Genomic DNA, 6634 nt, shown 5'->3' with positions numbered 1-6634 from the left:
TTGCATTTTGTTTTGATTTTTTGTGGCATACATCGTGAGAACATCAAACTCCATTTTTATGTTTTCTTGTCCTAAAGCAAATTGTTAGCACGTTCTTTATCTTGATTCATAATATTGTAAATGATGATAGTATGTTTAGTGTACTTATTTTCTCTATCTTGAGTAGCATGAATTGAGCTAAGTATCAATTAGAAATAATTTTAGTTTTAGCTTGACCTTAAGGACCTTATTTTCACTACACTTTGACTTGATGCTTCAATGGTTGATATCATTGAAATAGTCATGATTCATCTTGTTTGTTTATTACTTGGTTTCCATGGTGATTTCTCAAACTTCATTTTGGTTACTAGATGAGGCTCAAATCATGTAAGCTCATTTGGAAAAATCAAAATATCCCAACATTTGTGCCAAAAGTACATTTGTAAATAAGTTTGGCACAATGCAAATACTTATGAAAAAAGATAGAAAAAAAAGTGAATAAGGGATATAAAAAATAGTTGTCGTGAGTGGAATCTAGCAAGTCACCCCTTTCAGACCGAGTTAGGTTATTGGGGAAATGACTGCTTAGCATCTCTTGAGATTGAGCACGCCTTTGAGACCTTGGGTTGATTGAGAAATAGGAACCAAGTGTGTGGCAAGTAAGTGCCTATCACTGGTTACTTGTCTATCACTGGAAACATTAGGAATTCAAACTTGATGACGACCTGACTAGGACATAGATTGAAACTTGAAGGGTGTTGAGTTATCACCCCTTTGAGATCAAGTTAGGTTACTGGGGAAATGCCTCCTTAGCTTCTCTTGAGATTGAGCATGCCTTTGAGACCTTAGGTTGATTGAGAAATATGAACCAATTGTGTGGCAAGTAAGTGCCTATCACTGGTTACTTGTCTATCACTGGAAATATTAGGAATTCAAACTTGATGACGACTTGACTAGGACAGAGATTGAAACTTGAAGGGTTTTGAGTTACTTATTTACACCATACACAAGAGACTTATGCTTAAGCCATACTAGGTTTATTTCTATGATTATGCTCATTAATGAAACTTGTGGATAAAGTTAGGAGAGTGCATTAAGGATTATGATGCATTGTTGAATATATGAATCATGATTATGACATTTTGCTTGAGGACAAGCAAAGGTTTAAGTCTGGGGGTGTGATGTGAGTAGATTGTATACACTTGTTAGCATGTTTTGACGCACATTCACATACTTTGTACCTGCTTTGTCTACGTATTTTTGTACTTCCATCTTTCCTTTTAGCATATTTACTCTTTTTGTTCGGAGATCTTCTTTTGTGTAATTTTTGTACACAGGAGTCAAATTCGGTGAAGATTTTTTGTTCAAGGCCAAATCTATAAGCAGAGCAAAGGAGGAAGGCATCATTCCTGAACCTCACACGACCCTGCCATGGGGGGTTGCCCTGGCCGTGTGAAGATTTCTAGCCATGTAGCTGAAACAGAGAAGGAAGTTGCCACGACCATGTGAACCTCACACGGCCGTGTCAAGATATGGAGTCAGCAGGAGCAGGTCGTGTGTAGTACACGGTCATATTAGCATTCCAGTGTTGAAGACTTACATGGTCGTGTAGATCTACACGACCGTGTAAGGTTTCTAGAGGAGAAAAATAAAATGGCCGTGTGTACCACACGGTCGTGTAAGGTTTCCAGAAGAGAAGAATGGCATGGCCGTGTAGATCTATAGGGCCATGCAAAGATAGCAGATGCTGGGTGTGCCACGGTCGTGTCTCACGCACGGTCATGTGAGTTGTGCAGAGAGGGAAGTGAGGCAGGCCGTGTGAACCTCACACGGATGTGCCTCGGGGTCGTGTGGTGCCCAAACCTCACCTCTATATAAACTTTCCTCATTAATATGAAAGGGGATCTTCTCCCTTTTGGGAGAAAGGAAGATTTGGGCGATTCCTTCCATTCTTGGGTGGATTTTTGGGCGATCTAAGGGAAGATCTTCACCGATTCGACTCTAAGATCGAAGGATTGGATCCGAAGACCATTCTTCTCCGTAGATAAGTTTTCTTTCTCTCCTTTCTTGGATTTGAGGGTTTAGAAATGCTTGTAATCCTTGTTTCTTTCGGATTCTTCCTTCGATTTATGGAGTAGATATCTTGTTCTAGGATGGCGGGATTATTTGTAAGGAAATCTTAATATAAAACTCTTGTGGATATGCCAATTTTCCATTTCTATGATTTTGTCCTATTTTGTATCTATTTGATCTTGTGTGGAATGTAAGGAAATCTTAATTGCCATGCTTGATTGAATGTTTGGATATCTTGTGGATCTTGTAGAGGTAATTCTTCATTCGATTTTCTGAGGGATCTTCGTGAAAGGAAAATGCTCGTGTAAGGACATTTGAGGGATTATCTTGAAGGGGAAATTAGGTATTTCAAGAGGGTAGGATAGATTTATGCATTAATCTTTATATCTTGATGGGTTGATGAGCGATGGATTCTTATATTGATTTTCCGAGGGACGCTCGTGATAGGCAAGCCCGTGTAAGGGCAACATAGATTCATTCTTAATTGATCAATCTAGGTATAGATTTCAGTCCTAGGTCGGTTCTCTATTGCAAAAGAGAACCGACAACCTTCTACAAATGATGGATAATTTAGAAAAAGGATTTGGTAGATTGTTTACATTGGAGAACCTTACAAAGAAACCAAAACTCCTAGAATAACCCTTATCTTTGCCTTTATTCTTGTTGCCTATTCTTTCATTCTTTTGTTTACTTTTCATAGTTACACCTAGACTTTGTTAATCCATTGATTTGTTGTCTAGCTAATTCGTTTTGAGATATTATTAGTGCTTATTCCAATTCTTGTGGATACGATAATCTTTTATATTACTTGCGATATTTCCGTACACTTGCGGAGAGACGACAAGTTTTTGGCACCGTTGTCGGGGACTGCGCTATAACATTAGGAATTATCAATTGAATTAGACTAGACGTAACTTTTCTTTTCATTTGCATCGTTGTAGCTAATTGTTAGAATTTTGTTTTCATAAGTTTTTCCTTTCTTGTATAACTTTCTTGTCAATTCTTTTTGTTGCAATTCTAATTCTAATTCTAACTTTGCATTCTCGATTTCTAGCACTCTAATCTAACTTTTCTCTGTTTTCTCTTTTGATCTAGTTTCTTTCTTCTTTTCTTTTGTGAACATACCTTGCAATCTTTAGCATATGAATTATTCTAGACATTTTTCTTTTTCCTTTTATCTTTTCTTTCTTGTTTTCATTATGCACTTTCTTTCTTGCAATTTAAATTCTGCATTTTCTTTCTTGTTTTTCATATTGCATTTTATTTCTTGTCTTTGATTCTTCATTTTATAATTTTTTCTTGAATATCCATGAGCACTAACGTGTCAAGCAGACCCATGAGAAATTTTTCTACACCCTTTTCTGCAAGATTTTTATCTCCCATTGTGCAACCTCAAATTGAAGCAGAAAGTTTCCAACTAGAGCCAGAGTTAATTTTTATGATACAAGGTTACAAATTTGGAGGAGAAGTATCAGAAAGTCCTTATCTGCATCTTGAAACATTTTTAGAGATTTGTGATATGGTGAAATGTGAAGGAGTGTCAGCAGATGCAGTTCGATTGATGGCATTTTCATTCAGTATCAAGGATAAAGCAAGGACTTGGTTATATTCTCTCCATCTTCAAAGCATCACAAGTTGAGAATAATTGGAGAAGCAATTTCTGAATCATTTTTTCCCTCTAAGAAGAATAGTGTATATGAGGAATTGCATAACAAATTTTGCTCAGGCATATGGAGAATCATTGTTGGAAGCATGGGATAGATTCAAAAGTCTTCAAAGACAGTGCTCTCATCATGATTTTGAAAAATGGTTTATTCTGCACATATTCTATGGGAGAATTTCTTTCTAAAGACAAGAGTTTATTCGATTCATCAGCTGGAGGTTCTTTTATGGACAAAAGTGTAGATGAAGCATATATGTTAATTGATCAAGTGACATTGAACCTCCAAGAATGGTCGAACATAAGTTGGATGAAATCTCCCTCAAACATTCAAGAAGTACAAGCCATATATGCTATAGAGCCTGTCGAACAAATTGTAACTCAACCATCTATGAGTTTTAAAAATCACAAGTCACAGAACGAGGAGTTCAAACATTTGGAGGCAAAGATTGAGAGCATAGTGTCAAAATGGTTCAAAGAAGACCATCCTCCTTCACAGACAAGATCTAGTGTAAATGATAATGATATTATGTTGAGAAGTGGCAAGAATCATGAAAAACTTCTGAAGAAAGATTTGTTTAGAATTGAGGAGAAGAACAATGGAAGATCACGAGAACTCAGTTCCATTACTCCAGGAATTTAACAAAGGCCACAAGTACCTTTTCCTCAACGATTGATCATACCAACACTAGATAAGCAAGTTGAACCTCCTCCAAAAGCTCAAAGGGAATTTGGGAAAAAGGAAGTTAAATCTTTCCCCGGACCTTCACTAAGGGTTCCTTTTCCACAAAGGTTAGTGGGGGTCAATGAAAATAAAGACTTCGGTAAATCCAGTGACACTAATATGGTTGCGTGCAGATTTTTGAATGTATATGAAGATGAGGCCACTTCAGATGAGGATTTTATTGATAATGCAGTGGTAAATAAGTATTCAGATCTACCTCCAAATTTTATAGGGTGTTATAGTGACATTGAATTTTCAGATGATAAATGTGATGTTGTAGATCAACCTAAAACTGCAAGTGAAGTTATTGATCCTCTTGTTATTGATTCTCCTATTGAGGATATAGATGTTTGTTTATTTTTTAATGTATGTGTTGATGATGATGATATGGAAGAATGTGTAGGGAGCTGTGTTGTGGAAGCAGCATCTCAAGGATCACCACCTTTGTCCACACAACCCTTAGAAGTTGTAAGAATTGATCATGCCGTGGAACAATGTGTAGGGACTTATGCAGAGCTAGCAGAGTCTCAAGAATCACCATCATTAATATCATCAACACCTGACCCAGAGTCAGAACCATCTTTTGATTTAGAGGAAGTCACATCTACATGTTTAGAAATTTTAGGTATTTCTCAGCAAAGTAAGGTTAGTATTTCTTGTGATCTTTTGGGAAATTTTATAGAGGTACCTATTATTGACTTTGTTGGATGTGATTCAGTTTTTATTTCTTATTCTGCTTATCTTAATATGGTTATGGCTCTATCTTATCTAATATGCTTGTGGGAGATTTGTATTTTCTTTGCATGTGCAGATTTAACTTGGGCTAATAATAGGAAGCTCAATCTGAACCGTCTTCCACCACCCGAAAGAACTTTAAAGAAGACGAAGATGGAGAGAGCTATACTTCACTTTTTAACTCCTATATTGAAAGCTCTCTCCATAATAAGAGCCCTTGGTAGGAGAGTATTGAAATGTCTTACCCCTCCAAGAGCAAGATTTAGATGAATCTAATGAGGTGGTCGAACTAATGACCTTAAACAAGCGCTTCTTGGGAGGAAACCCAAGTTCATTTTCTTTATTTTCTATTATGTCTTTAGTTCTCTCTTTATAATAAACATGTATCCTCTACTTAATTTTTCTTGTCTATCTTATTGTTGTAGAATTCAAAGTTATGGAGGAATGTGAGTATTGGATGGAGGAGTATCTTTAAAAACATGAATGACACCATTTGGAGCTCATCACTTGGTAACTTCTCTTAAAATCTCCTCCACATTGTTTTTAGTTTTCATTGGGACAATGAAAAGTTTAAGTCTGGGGGGAAGCATTAGATGCATTTGATTTTCTTTGTTTTTTTTTGTTTTTGCTTATGTCTTGCATTTTGTTTTGATTTTTTGTGGCATACATCTTGAGAACATCAAACTCCATTTTTATGTTTTCTTATCCTAAAGCAAATTGTTAGCTCGTTCTTTATCTTGATTCATGATATTGTAAATGATGATAGTATCTTTAGTGTACTTCTTTTCTCTATCTTGAGTAGCATGAATTGAGCTAAGTATCAATTAGAAATAAGTTTTAGTTTTGGCTTGACCTTAAGGACCTTATTTTCACTACACTTTGACTTGATGCTTGAATGGTTGATATCATTGAAATAGTCATGATTTATCTTGTTTGTTTAGTACTTGGTTTCCATGGTGATTTCTCAAACTTCATTTTGGTTACTAGATGAGACTCAAATCATGTAAGCTCATTTGGAAAAATCAAAATATCCCAGCATTTGTGCCAAAAGTACATTTGTAAATAAGTTTTGCACAATGCAAATACTTATGAAAAAAATAGAAAAAAAGTGAATAAGGGATATAAAAAGTAGTTGTCGTGAGTGGAATCTAGTAAGTCACCCCTTTGAGACCGAGTTAGGTTACTGGGGAAATGACTGCTTAGCTTCTCTTGAGATTGAGCACGCCTTTGAGACCTTGGGTTGATTGAGAAATATGAACCAAGTGTGTGGCAAGTAAGTACATATTGTTAGGACCAAAAGTAGCTAGAGGGGGGGGTGAATAGCTCGTCGCGTTCGCTCGTTGCTCGGCGTTGCTTGTTTCTTCACAGATGTGCAGCGGAAATACAAAGAAACAATCACACAACGCTAACACGGTTGGTTTACTTGGTATTCACCTCACAAGAGGTGACTAATCCAAGGATCC

The 6634-nt window shown here is 36.4% G+C and overlaps 1 non-coding gene across 1 annotated transcript; it reads right to left on the bottom strand.

Moving 5' to 3' along the window:
• Positions 1-3746: 3746 nt before the first annotated feature.
• Positions 3747-3852, bottom strand: LOC121993859. Its single transcript, XR_006115449.1, has one exon. It is a non-coding gene; the product is annotated as a small nucleolar RNA R71 (small nucleolar RNA).
• Positions 3853-6634: the final 2782 nt, after the last annotated feature.

Source organism: Zingiber officinale, chromosome 1B, assembly GCF_018446385.1.
Source record: "Zingiber officinale cultivar Zhangliang chromosome 1B, Zo_v1.1, whole genome shotgun sequence".
Lineage (NCBI taxonomy): Eukaryota > Viridiplantae > Streptophyta > Magnoliopsida > Zingiberales > Zingiberaceae > Zingiber > Zingiber officinale.
Note: the sequence above shows the minus strand (reverse complement) of the source record. Positions and strands in the feature narration are given on the sequence as shown.